General features: G+C 39.4%; 1 long non-coding RNA gene across 3 annotated transcripts in view; it reads left to right on the forward strand.

Annotated features, from left to right (window-relative positions):
* LOC119735749 overlaps positions 1-14,985 on the forward strand; it is a 37,475-nt gene that overhangs the window by 16,945 nt on the left and 5,545 nt on the right. For all 3 annotated transcript variants that reach the window (XR_005272220.1, XR_005272219.1, XR_005272221.1), the window contains exon 4: positions 3,447-3,568. This is a non-coding gene — a long non-coding RNA (uncharacterized LOC119735749). The remainder of the gene's footprint in view (positions 1-3,446; positions 3,569-14,985) is intronic.

The following is a 14,985-nucleotide window of genomic DNA, read 5'->3' on the forward strand; positions in this document are numbered from 1 at the left end:
TGAGGACATGGGCGTCGCTAGACCATTTTGAATGGGGGGTGCCATCATGAAATTTGCAGAAAGACGGTCATGCAAAATAAGTTTAATTGATAATATCCGCCCGAAATTATCACTTTAACTCCATTTCTAATTTCCTCCAGAAATATGAATGGTTAATTACTTGGAATGGATTTAATTTTTCAGAGGGATAAGTTCAACTTCAAAAGCAAATCGCCAGGACTTTAAAAGTAAAATCTTCAATTTGAATGCCTGTGTGTAATCTGTAATTCTCACTCAGTTCAATAATCACCCTGCGCAATGTAGGCCTCACTGACTCAACATGTACATAGATGTGGGTAGTATTACCAGGGAACTTTGAGTTTACTTGTTCCTAATGTCTGAGGAGATATTATTTTCAGGAAACGTTTGGAGTATGCACTTTGTCACTGTGTAAAATCATACATATTTTATTACATGAAACTTACCAATCAGGCTTAAGAAATTCAGCGTCTCCGTGCACAAATGTTCACGATGGATATCAAATTGGAATTCCTCTTTTCCGTTTAGCACGATGTCACTGCATGTACGCAAGCGCAGTTGTCACGTGGTCAGGTCACGTCCTGATCACGTCACCTCGTTCAATTGTGTTTGCCCAAAATATACGCACCTGATCATGAACAATTCAACTTGATCAATTTAGAAAATATGTTTCTCAAAAAATAAAAAAACACCTAAACCCCCTTTTATTTTTTAAGTTTCTGTTGTTTTGGCAATAGTTAATGAATGACACAGTAGTTGTTTCTTGAAATAGCTGGTACTCCTGTCCATGCATTGCCATGTACAGTATCTGAATACACAGTGGCGCCCTTCGGACTCACCGTACTCGAGCTGCTCCAAACTAAAGAAAACAAGGGACCGATCAAAAATTGCCTGATGACTGGTACGGTACAGTACCTGGAAATAAATTTCAAGATTATTGGCTGTTAAATTTGGCGAAACAGCCTTTGCTTTCTTTAAGATTGTTTTTTTTGGGGGGGGGGGGGGGGGTTGGCCAAAACAGCCTTGTTCTTTTAATAAGGGAATAACTGTGTGTTGGGGATGTTTTAATCACTCTGTTTAAGACCACTTGGAGTCTGGGGTGCTGATTAATTACCCGAACTGAACGCATTCTTAAATACCTTTTTGGGCAAAATAAAACCCAAAACTTTTAGGTCAAAAACCAGAAAGGTGTACACAACTCCTTGTATGGAGATTTTTCTCATTGCAAAATGTACAGGGGGCTGTGTCTGGAAATTGAACATGAATTGTACACGTATATCTATATATATAAGAGAGAAGTTTACTCGCCCCCGAGACGATGTTTGCTCCTGAAAGGATCCGAGACCGCGGGCTCCCGCGGCCCCAAAATCGCTCCACGTCCGTGGAAAAATACGGAGGGTGTCTTCCGCCGGGTCGGACGCTTCGGGTCGTCCTAATTTTCCTGTACGGACCGGCGATCCGTTTCGTCGATTTTTCGTGACTGCATTTTGCGCAGGAATTTGCCGTCGTGTGCGCTTTCACGTTGACTGCCTGGCCGCCCCCCGTGCTGGCTTTTCTGCGTGTCTAGACTGTGCGAGGTCAGCGAGGTCAACGTAGGGGTTCCGTTTACGTGTTCTACTCGGCCCTTCTGCGAAAGCGTTCACCAAACGTTAGTATGTGGTGACCTTGGTAAAATATTTTTTGTCCATGGTGCGTGGCCACCAAGTGTCCCTATTCTTTCATATGCTTCGCTTGCCGCCCCTGCGCCGAGTGCAACGAATACTCAGAAGGACTATACATGATACCATCTTTAGATCAAAAATTATGGAAGTCGGAACTCAAAGAGATGTGATGAAGTGGCCCTATTTTGGCAAGAAAATCCAAATGAGAGTCCCCGACAAACGACTCATTTAGCTTGATCGCATCCCAATTATTGGAAAATTTGGAAATTTATTTGAAAATATTACTGAATTTTATTACCAATTGAACAAAATTCAAGTAATTAGGATTTTCCCAAGTTTAGTGAAGTTGTAAGTGGTACCGGTACTGTTGCGCCCCATTGCGCAGCTATGCCAAGTTTTGTGAAATAGATCATAAGTTTATTGCACAGCTAGCAGTGTAACAAATTTGCCGCTTAAATCCTATGCATGGAAGTTACGCACGGTTTCTTGAAATTGGCTGCATATTTAATGGTAACCTTTCTCAAAATCTTAAAGTTCACCATGTGTAGGTTTTTTTTTCTTCAGATGACATAAAAAATACATAAAAATAAAATTAACACTGACGACAGATGCGTTTCATGCATTATGTATTTATTTAGGCCCAAATAAGACAAACTATTCCATCCTATGAATAAGACAAACTAATTAACTGTAGCTTAAAAGTAACACTAAAAGCATCTACCAGTATATGTACGTATGAAATGAATTCTAAAAAGCAATGTACAGCTAAGCAAGTGTTATGCACTTATGTATAAAAGTCCTCCCTCCGCTCGCCCCGCCTGCCCCGCCCCCCTATTGTTTGTTAAGTTTGTTGATTAGGGTAGCCTAGGGGAGGTGGGGTCATATGGGGGGGGGGGTGGAGAGAGATAGGGATGGAAAAGAACAATAGATAAGTGCATAATTTTAGCAAAAACAAGCAGATTATATAAATTCAAAAAGAAGAACATACATGATGTAATATTTAATGAAATGAAATTTATTTACAATAATATGTGAATTTTGACTTCCAATTTTTTTGGACGTGGAAATTAATTGAAGAGACACCCTAGTGTCCTCATTTTACCCGACTGACAGACTGATCGATTCACTGACTGACTGGCCAACTACTGACTGACTCCCCAAGTGAACTGGGCAGTGCTGTTGTATAGGATTACTCCATAATGCAAACGACTGGACTAAAACCTGGCCCGTTGTGTAGAACACGTGCATGAACGAAATTCAGATATCAAATTAGGTTTTGCCCTTCACCGATGTATAAACACTATATACTCAGTGTGTTACCTCCCAAGTGAAAAAAATCACCCCGATGCAAAATTATATCACATCAAAGTTACATCACCCTGACGCGAAATTCCAACTTATGAATAGTGAAATGCGGTACCCGCTGCTATAGATTCGAACCAGCCAACCAATCCTGTTAGCTGGGCATGCTGGGTGGCTGAGTGGTAAGACATCTGCACTAGAAAGCAGGAGGTCGTGGGTTCGAGTCCCAGCCGAGTGTTTTTTTTCAACTTTCACTCGGGAGGTAACACACGTCTGTGAAGTGCAAAACCTATTAAGTACCATTTACATCACCCCGACCCAAAATTCCATCTAATGAAAATTCAGATAGATAGCCAGTCAATCAGTCGAATACAATTATGTGCACTCTGGGTCAAGCTTTACTTATATATATGCTTGCCTCACCTTGGTGTTCTGAATCTTGATCATTTTCATTTTGTTCTTCAGGTAAAAGGTGCAAGAGCAGAGGCCCAAATACCGGTATGAGCTACAAGTGACTGTCAGTCGATGATCTGAACTTTCTGTCGGACTGTGTACAGTGCACCTCACACTAATGCTATATATCAAAGGTACTGGGGGATTACTATACCTCATACATATTCATGAGTGAGAAACAACTTTTTATACATGTAGGTCCATTCACCATCATTGTCATCACCGTTTTGACGAAGTGACAAATCCGTCCAAAACCAAGATTTCTAACAATTTGAGATTTTCTAGCATTTTGTGATGTCCTCTACCATGATTACCAAATTTTGTGACACAAAATGTCATCATCAATAATTATGCTAATGACACAAGTAATTAATTTATAACAAAATCAGTTTGTATTCGTCACTTGGTCTCATTGATTTTACTTGTGTGCTAAATACCGGTAATCAGATTCATGTACATGTAACCTTTACAATTTGTGTGTTTTGACGAAGTGATGAATCTGTGTTCTCAAATATACGCATACATGTATATGTGCGCGACGAATTTGGGTTTTGACGAAGGGACAAATATCTTTAGTAAGTAATGTCTCCTAATTAAACATGGTTTTATGAAAACAGACACAGTTTTTTTGGCTATTTAACTACTGGGCTATTGCATCAGATATTTTTTTTTTCTCAATTTTTGGGGGAGAAAGATAAACGAAAACACAATCTAAAAAACTGACCAACTTCAAATTCGATTTTCTCAAAACTCGGTTTTGCAGCTGTGCGCGCAGATTTGTCACTTTGTCAAAACGGTGACGATGTGTCAGTAGTTTTGCTATTTACGCATGTACACACAAATGTTTTGTTGAGATAACAATACATTACAGGACAAAACTTTGGTGAGTACGTATGTGACATAGTAAAGCAGATATTTACATGTTTATGATGTAACTTTCCTTGACAAAAGAATCCCAAAATTAGAAAGAAAAAATTACATAATTGATATAAAAAGAAAATTAGGATTTGATTTTAATCAATAAAACTAAAAGTAAAGAAAACAAACTTTGGGAAACTAAAAAAATCCCTGCACCGTTAATGCAATTGAGCTACAACAGCACTTCAGTTGTAATAATAATTATCGTGTAAATTATGCAATGTGTTGCAATAACTATATGAACTAGCTCTAGAAAGCACGGGCTTAAAAACTTGCTACTTATATAATATTTGCACGTAAGGCGAATTAATATTTTACTTGACAGCGCCAGTTTCACTTAAAACTAAACTGAGCTAGCCCTTTAAGGGAATAAATTTGTGCTTGGAGGTGTTACACACTATGTTTAAGACTGATTGGAGTCTGGCATGCTGGTAATTAGGCCAAAAAAAAAAAAAAGTCGGTCTCTGGTCAGCGCGCGTGTCGATTTTAAGCATGCGCGTCGATCTTTTTTTTTTCCAAAATGTTCCGCGGTAGCTCCAACAGCGCCCTCTATTTCCGCACCTCCTCATTTTTTTTTACCAAAGAGCACCAAGGAATGGGAAATTGCACCAAGGCAAATGATCGAAAGCACCAAGGCAAATTATGGAGGCCACCAATGTACATGAGGACACCAAAAAAGCAAAATAGTTCCCACCTTGTCTGTACAATCCGAGCTGAAGACAACACGAATATTAGTTTATGGTCTGAAATATCACTGTTCAGAATCCCCGCTGTGGGTTTAGGGTCTGCGTTTGTTATGATGTTGTCGATCAGCGTCTTACTTGTGGCAGTTATGCGAGTTGGTCCATTGATCAGAGTGTAATGGCCGTTATCGGAGACAGCTTCCTTAAACTCTGTGACGGTGTGATGTTTGCTAAAAAGATTGATGTTGAAGTCCCCCATTATGAAAGACGTTTTGTTTTCCTTGTTTATCATTGAAAGGATATTTCTGAAAGATTTTATAAATTTTTGATAAGGTTTTTTTTTTTTTTTGGCTATAGATGTAGGAACATAAACAACACCAACAATGATATTTTTACCAGGTGGTCGGAGAATCTCAATGAAAAGGGAATCACATGGGGTTGGGCACCCTTCTACTGGTATCGTCATATCAGGTCGTCTTTTATAATCGATGTCATTACGCACATACAGACCAACACCACCGCCTTTTTTCCCTCGCTCTCTATTTTGGATAAGAAATTCATAACCATCCCTCCTTATATGTTTCGGAAGAGTATCCTCTTTAAGCCACGTCTCTGCTATTCCAATAACATCCCATTCTCTTGGTATATCTACATCTAGATAATTAGCTACCTTACCCCAAGTTTTGTTAATCAAATCCTCGGCGTTGATGAAACACCCATTAAATTGATCATTTGATTTTTTGTCCTCGCTGTTGGTTGTTGCCTCCTGAAAAAGAGAAATTTTAGTGCGAAAGAGAAAACACAAGTTCAGCTTCACATCAACAAAGACCATTATTGCATTGTTTTTGTTCACTGAATGTGAAAAAGTCAATGTGTTTAAGAGTCAGTGTGTTTAGGAGAATTTTTTTGCATGATAGATCCAGTAGCGTGCCACCAGTGGTGAACTTTCAGGTCCTTTTCTCACAAAAAAGAAGAAGAAAGAAACCATTGGTAACTTTCTTGAGTTGAAATGGAAGTTCCATGCTTTCTCTTTTGACTACGTGAAAATATGAAAATATGAGACTGTGAAAACATGAGACAAAAATTGAAGTACAGCAAACTTGTGGACAACTCACAAGGGCTTTACATTAATACCCTAAACAGTGACCCAAAAGAGGGGCATGTCCAGGTAAGGCTGGGGGGGGGGGGACATTTTCAAAGGGTTTTCTTTTGGGGGGGGGGGGGGGACATTTTCAAAGGGTTCACTGTGCACTTCAAAATAAAATCGGAAAAATCACGCTGAAGTAAATTTTTCTTCTAACTTTGTAATCGGTCTAGATACATGTAAACTCGTGATTTATGAACGGGAGTGTTTAGAACTTGATAAAATTCAACTGTCTGTGAAATTTCAGTTAAACTTGTGCTCTAGCTAGGCGCTACAGGCGAAAAATCAAAGTGGGCTACGTATAGGGGCCGCGCCATGTTAGGAAGGGAATAAAGAAAAAAAAAAGAGCCTGTTTTTTTGAAAATCATGGCCTTACCTCTGGAAGACAGTGATCAGTCTTGCTTCCCTCCGATTGGTCATACTCTTGATTGGAGGAAGTTAGGTGCCTCAGCAATTTCCAGAAAATGCCAGCCTGGAGGACAACATTTGTTTTTCATAATAAATAATCGTGTTACCGATAGCTACTATTCTGAAGCTGATAAAATACAGAATACAAAAATGTCATTCAATTTCACATTTAATGCAAATTTGACCCACAAATGGGTGAAAAAAAGTATTCATTGGTTCAAAGGCAGACATTTTGACAAAGGCAGAATTTTGTTTTTGCATTTTACCCCAAAATGAGCTGCTTTTATTTTACCAAATTTATTGTCAGTCTGTTACCGAAATACCAAAAAAGTTTTTTTTTTAGTCTGTTTCATAAATTAGATTAACTTTCTATTTTGGAATCTCTGTAGTCATTAACCCATGAACAAAATTGACATAGACAATTTACATAACGATTTGTTATTATTCAAATAAACCGCGGTAACAGACTGAAGCCTGTGGTAACAGACTCAAGATAAAAGACTGACACATGCACAAGTCTATGGCTGTAGATGTAAGGCATTGTGGGTAAAGTGCATTGTTACATTAGTGGCCCAGGTGAAGATTTTCTGGCCTTTGGCCTTTTTTCCAACTATTTGGCGAGATTTGTTCTGCTGCTGCCACCACAAGAGGACGCTTGGCTTTTTCAATTTTATTTTCTATTTATCTAAAACACAGTATATGGGGCATAACGTTCTACATTTTTCATTCAAATGCTGTCAAATTTGGTATAAACATTATTTGGGTCGGATCAATAGCTACATATGTGTTTAAACAATCTCCCCAATACTAAGGTGGTGCTAGAGGGCGCTATATAAACTTTTTGGGCCAAAATCATCTTGATTTTATCCCAAAAGTTGAATTGTTCCATCCAAAATCACACCTGTTGTTGATGCTGAGTCGCCCACGACGTCATCGAATCTCGGGCAGTTTCCTGTACCGGTATAGAAGTCATGTCTTCCTTAGAATCATCACCTCCCTTCATACACTGTGGGTAAGAATGATGACCATGATTTTAGTAAAATTTTAACAGGTTTTAGAGCCTGTGGTTAAGAGAAAATTATAGAAAGGTGGCATGTTCATTTTTCTATTCAAGGAATATTCAAAATTGAGTACAGAAAACTTCCCCATACTAAGGTGGTGCTAGAGGGCGCTATATAAACTTTTTGGGCCAAAATCATCTTGATTTTATCCCAAAAGTTGAATTGTTCCATCCAAAATCACACCTGTTGTTGATGCTGAGTCGCCCACGACGTCATCGAATCTCGGGCAGTTTCCTGTACCGGTATAGAAGTCATGTCTTCCTTAGAATCATCACCTCCCTTCATACACTGTGGGTAAGAATGATGACCATGATTTTAGTAAAATTTTAACAGGTTTTAGAGCCTGTGGTTAAGAGAAAATTATAGAAAGGTGGCATGTTCATTTTTCTATTCAAGGAATATTCAAAATTGAGTACAGAAAACTTCCCCATACTAAGGTGGTGCTAGAGGGCGCTATATAAACTTTTTGGGCCAAAATCATCTTGATTTTATCCCAAAAGTTGAATTGTTCCATCCAAAATCACACCTGTTGTTGATGCTGAGTCGCCCACGACGTCATAGAATCTCGGGCAGTTTCTTGTACCGGTATAGAAGTCATGTCTTCCTTAGAATCATCATCTCCCTTCATACACTGTGGGTAAGAATGATGACCATGATTTTAGTAAAATTTTAACAGGTTTTAGAGCCTGTGGTTAAGAGAAAATTATAGAAAGGTGGCATGTTCATTTTTCTATTCAAGGAATATTCAAAATTGAGTACAGAAAACTTCCCCATACTAAGGTGGTGCTAGAGGGCGCTATATAAACTTTTTGGGCCAAAATCATCTTGATTTTATCCCAAAAGTTGAATTGTTCCATCCAAAATCACACCTCTTGTTGTTGCTGAATCGCCAACGACGTCATCGAATCCCGGGCAGTTTCTTGTACCGGTATAGAATTCATGTCTTCCTTAGAATCATTATCCCGCTTCATACTCTGTGGGTAAGAATTATGACTATGATTTTAGTAAAATTTTAACAGGTTTTAGACCCTGTGGTTAAGAGAAAATTATAGAAAGGTGGCATGTTCATTTTTCTATTCAAGGAATATTCAAAATGGAGTACAGAAAACCTTTTTAACAATTTACAAAAGGTTTTCCCTATACTAAGGTGGTGCTAGAGGGCGCTATATAAACTTTTTGGGCCAAAATCATCTTGATATTATCCCAAAAGTTGAATTGTTCCATCCAAAATCACACCTCTTGTTGTTGCTGAATCGCCAACGACGTCATCGAATCCCGGGCAGTTTCTTGTACCGGTATAGAATTCATGTCTTCCTTAGAATCATTATCCCGCTTCATACTCTGTGGGTAAGAATTATGACTATGATTTTAGTAAAAATTTAACAGGTTTTAGACCCTGTGGTTAAGAGAAAATTATAGAAAAGTGGCATGTTCATTTTTCTATTCAAGGAATATTCAAAATGGAGTACAGAAAACTTTTTTAACAATTTACAAAAGGTTTTCCCTATACTAAGGTGGTGTTAGAGGGCGCTATATAAACTTTTGGGGCCAAAATCATCTTGATTTTATCCCAAAAGTTGAATTGTTCGATCCAAAATCACACCTCTTGTTGATGCTGAATCGCCAACGACGTCATCGAATCCCGGGCAGTTTCTTGTACCGGTATAGAATTCATGTCTTCCTTAGAATCATTATCCCGCTTCATACACTGTGGGTAAGAATTATGACTATGATTTTAGTAAAAATTTAACAGGTTTTAGACCCTGTGGTTAAGAGAAAATTATAGAAAAGTGGCATGTTCATTTTTCTATTCAAGGAATATTCAAAATGGAGTACAGAAAACTTTTTTAACAATTTACAAAAGGTTTTCCCTATACTAAGGTGGTGTTAGAGGGCGCTATATAAACTTTTGGGGCCAAATTCATCTTGATTTTATCCCAAAAGTTGAATTGTTCCATCCAAAATCACACCTGTTGTTGATGCTGAGTCGCCCACGACGTCATCGAATCTCGGGCAGTTTCCTGTACCGGTATAGAATTCATGTCTTCCTTAGAATCATCATCTCGCTTCATACACTGTGGGTAAGAATTATAACCATGATTTTAGTAAAATTTTAACAGGTTTTAGACCCTGTGGTTAAGAGAAAATTATAGAAAGGTGGCATGTTCATTTTTTTTTTTCGAGTTCTCGAAATTGAGTACAGAAAACCTTTTTAACAATTTACAAAGGTTTTACATTTTAAAGCCAGAGTCCATCATTTGCAGCTATCCAAAAAGTAACTGGCTTAATTATTGTTGAAAATACTTGGTTGAAAGATACCTGGTAGTAAGGGGACTAAACTCCTTGTGAAATTATTCTTTCTGGCATGCTGTCATTTTGAAGAAATCAACGAAAGAAGGCCTTTCCAACGGTGTGTCTTAAGAAGCACCGTTGGAAAGTTAGTTTGTCGGTTGTTCTTTTCCGACATACTTTCAGGTTGCATGTTCCTATGACAGGAATTGTTTGTCCGCTATATGACACGAGCTTCGTTTTCGTCTTCTGTACTGTGAAGTTTCGTGCTATTCGGTTGAATGTTTTCTGCGATATTATGTTTGCCTTTGCTCCAGTGTCTATTTTCAGTGGTACTCTCTTGTTCTTGATGCGGAGGTTGACCCACCATTCGTCATCATCATTCACATGTCTGTTCTTGTCACCTTTGTTGATCTCTCCTATGAACAGAGTGTCCTCGTTGTCGCTATCTGTTTCCACAGTATGTACGTTAGTGCTTCGTGTGCGACAAAACTCGGCAAAATGATGCTGCCTATGGCACTTGCTGCATTCTTTGCCCCAAGCAGGACATTTCCATGGTGGGTGCTGCTTTCCACACCTTCCACAGACTTTGGTTGGCTTTGTCTCTGTGGGTTTTCTTGTTTTTGGAGCTTTCTTTCCACTGATTTTGCTCTTTTGCCTCTTGATGTGATCTCCACTAGTTGGTGGCTGATGGGCACCTTGTGGTACTGCACCTTGGTTCTGATGCATGAACTCTATTTGACTCTTACTGGCTATTGCTGCACGACAGATGTCAATGGCTTTTTCCAGGTTTAGGTCTTTTTCACGAAGCAGAGTCTCTCTGACTTTGTCACTTTGTATGCCCATTACTATGTTATCTCTGACGAACCCATCACTAAGGTCGCCAAACCCACAGCTTTTGACTAAGGTTTTCAATTCAGTTACAAATTGTTCAACAGTTTCACCCTCAAGTTGCTTACGTTTGAAGAACTGGTAGCGCAGAAATGCTTGGGAAGTATGGGCACTGCAGTGCTGTTTGAACTTCTCTTTGACTTGAGGCCAAAAAAAAAAAATATTCGGTCTCTGGTCAGACCAAAGTTCCAGAATTGACGCGGGGACGCGGCTTTTTTTTTTTTTCTTCAAGCTTGGATTGTACAGACAAGGTGGGGTACTATTTTGCTTTTTGGGTGTCCTCATGTACATTGGTGTCCTACATAATTTGCGTTGGTGCTCTCAATCATTTGCCTTGTTGGAATTTCCCATTCCTTGGTGCTCTTTGGTAAAAAAAAAAATGAGGAGGGGCGGCAATAGAGGGCGCTGTTGGAGCTACCGCGAACATATTGGAAAAATAAAAGGTTGACGCGCATGATTAAAATCGACGCGCGCGCTGACCAGAGACCGAATACTTTTTTTTTTGGCCTTAGCGAGCTTGTTCTTGTCTCCTTCCACTTCCCACGTGAATGTGTTGTACAGCTTGATTGCGTCTTCTCCCGCGATGTGCAAAAACAACGCTGTTTTCTGGTCGTCAGGCTTACTCGTTTTGCCCGTATCGAGCATGTAGATGTCGAACCTTTGCTCAAACCATCTATAATTTTCTGCCAGGTTTCCCTGCAGTTTCAAGTGTGCTGGGAGCTCGACTTTATCTATCCTTTTTGATGTTTTTTTCGGCCCACTTCTGACACCATGTCATGGACGGGTTCTACAGACACGCCATCTTGATTTCGTGTGTCGTTTATTGATTATCGATATATCAATTAGAATACAGTAACCACATGGGGGCGCTATTACACAAGACCATACATGACAGTGACTAGTGTTGTGGTGTGCACAACCTGGATTCTCCATTATTTTTAAGAATTATTGACCGTAAATTTTGTTTACATTTATTAAGGCAAGTTTTTGTCACTTTTTGTGGCCATTTTTATGCCCCGCGGCGAAGCTGAAGGGGCATACTGTTTCCGCCTTGTCCTTCCGTGGGTGGGTGAGTGTGTGTGTGGGTGGGTGTGAGCTTGTCTTACATACGCAGTGTGGACTTCCGAACAAAAGACGTCCACATAATGTAGGTAGCACCGACGTTGTGTGGACTTGCCCACGTCCACACAGTGTTTCCCCATTTCTGGAAAACAGGTTTAGAGGCATTTTTGGGTTAGGTTTATCTGTAGCAGAATGAAGAGAAACACTAAAGGGAATCATAGAAAAAAAAATTGGGTTGAAAGAGTTTTCACAGTTTGAGAAAAATGAGTTTTTTCACTGGTTTTTCTTAACTACACGAAAGCAATGGAAAGTCCACACTAGTCATGTGAAACAAGTGTGTGTGGGTGTGTGTTTGTGTCCGGACAAATCTTGTCAGCGCGATAACTTGAGAAATACTTAACGTATGAACTTCAAATTTGGTTTGTGGATTGTCCTTGGCAATTCTAAGAAGCCTTTTGCATTTGGGGCCAAAAGGTCAAGGGTCAAGGTCACAGTGACTAAAACAAAAAAAAAATTGTCAGCGCGATAACTTGAGATATACTTTACATATGAACTTCAAATTTGGTTTGTGGATTGTCCTTGGCAATCCTAAGAAGCCTTTTGCATTTGGGGCCAAAAGGTCAAGGGTCAAGGTCACAGTGGCAAAAACAAAAGAAATTTTGTCAGCATGATAACTTGAGATATATACTTTACATATGAACTTCAAATTTGGTTTGTGGATTGTCCTTGGCAATCCCCAGGAGCCTATCGCATTGGGGGTCGAAAGGTCAAGGGTCAAGGTCACAGTGGCTAAAACAATAGAAATCTTGTATTTATTCTGAGATCATAGGGATTAGGGATTAATTCATATAAAACCTACAGAAGACACTATCAATGAACGTTCCATTTGACCAAGGTACATGTAAGTTGATGTTAGAGTGGTGTTATGTCATGGAAACAGTCACGGTTGCGGGGCATTTGTGTTTGTAAACACACCTGACTTGTTTTTATAGCTTTCGTGGCGCAAATGGAAGTAGTTCATGCTGAATTTCGCATGCAATTGAATACCCCATTCAATCAGCACAAAAAATAATAGCAAAAAAATGTCCTACCGACCCACACTATTTTTGAAAAGCATGTAATCGAAAGTAGAACTATTTCTTTTTTTGGCCTAAACCACATCCTGTTCGAGGCTCCATTGCATACAGGACGTGCATACGTACTGCATGTGAAAATTTGGGATGCAAATTAACAGAACATTTGGATAAAAAGGCAATACCCCATATTTTCATAAAGAATACTTTTATATCAGTATTTGAAAATAACTCACATGTTCTTGATCCGAGCGGTGGCGCTGTGCAAGATATCTTTGGAGTTGTTGTAGGCCAAAGGCTGAGGTAACAATGATCACCAAAGTCAGCACCCCTTGCAACCGAAATTCCATTGTTGCAGTTGCACTTCCTCCGTTTGGAGCGGAGTTATTGACTCCTATTTGCAAGTACCCGGCCCGGCAAATGGCAGAATGTCAAGTTCTGTTATTTCTAGATTAAACCAATAAACAGACTGCAAACAAATAGCTTTTATCTCTGCAACGATCTCTGCTTTTTTATGATCCGGAAATGCACTCAATTACATCATGGTCTTCATGCAGATACAGATACCGGTGTAGCGTGAATATCCGACTCCGTGAAATGTGGACTCATTGGTAGTACTGCGCACGCGTGAGTACGATACTATGCTATTTTTAGGATCGTTTCCGGAGAGTGACCTGTCACGTGCGAGGGATCAACCAATAATAGGGAAATAGGGGTCCGATTTTCATAGGAGTCGGATTTTCATGTGACACCGGTAATTAACCTTTGACATTCCCTAGACTGGTTCACTGTCGCATGTACACACGACACAAACTGGATAATCGAAAATGGATATAATGACCATGTTAATGAATTACCCTCCACACTGTGGGTTCTGTTGAGCTACTTGTACTTTGTTCTGTACAAGCAGTGGTCGAAACGTGCAACCGGCGACGGAGGTGGGAGACTAACATAACCCATCTCCGCCACACAGTGGCGCCCTTCGGACTCGCCATACTTGAGCTGCTCCAAACTAAAGAAAACAAGGGACCGATCAAAAATTGCCTGATGACTGGTACAGTACCTGGAAAGAAATTTCAAGATTATTGGCTGTTAAATTTGGCGAAACAGCCTTTGCTTTCTTAAAGATTGTTTTTTTTTTTTTTTGGGGGGGGGGGGTTGGCCAAAACAGCCTTGTTCTTTTAATAAGGGAATAACTGTGTGTTGGGGATGTTTTAATCACTCTGTTTAAGACCACTTGGAGTCTGGGGTGCTGATTAATTACCCGAACCGAACGCATTCTTAAATACCTTTTTGGGCAAAATAAAACCCAAAACTTTTAGGTCAAAAACCAGAAAGGTGTACACAACTCCTTGTATGGAGATTTTTCTCATTGCAAAATGTACAGGGGGCTGTGTCTGGAAATTGAACATGAATTGTACACGTATATATATATATATATATGTGTGTACATGTACCAGTACATGTGTAACTGCAGTGCTGCCCAGATATCGGACGCATGTTTTAGTTCTGCCTACAATGTATTTTCCAATTTTTTTCTCGTATGCCAGTTCCATCTCTGATAATTGTGATGCGATCAAGCTAAATGAGTCGTTTGTCTTTTTTTCCCCCCAGTTTTGAAAAGAGCTCAATCTCAGTGTTACTGCTGTGAAAACCGCATGCTTATTACCATATTTTAAATTATGGAAGTCGGAACTCAAAGAGATGTGAAGAAGTGGCCCTATTTGGGCCTGAATCTCCAAATGAAAGTCATCGTCAAACGACTCATTTAGCTTGATCGCTTCACAATTATTGGAAAATTTGGAAATTTATTGGAAAATATTACTGAATTTTATTACCAATTCAACAAAACTCAAGTAATTGGGATTTTCCCAAGTTTAGTGAAGACTTGTGGTACCGGTAGTGTTACGCCCCACTGCACAGCTATGCTAAGTTTTGTGGAATAGATCATAAGTTTATTGCACAGCTGGCAGTGTAACAAATTTGCCGCTTAAATCCTATGCATGGAAGTTAAGCACCGTT

The sequence above is a fragment of the Patiria miniata genome, unplaced genomic scaffold (assembly GCF_015706575.1).
Source record: "Patiria miniata isolate m_02_andy unplaced genomic scaffold, ASM1570657v1 HiC_scaffold_29, whole genome shotgun sequence".
Taxonomy (NCBI): Eukaryota; Metazoa; Echinodermata; class Asteroidea; order Valvatida; family Asterinidae; genus Patiria; species Patiria miniata.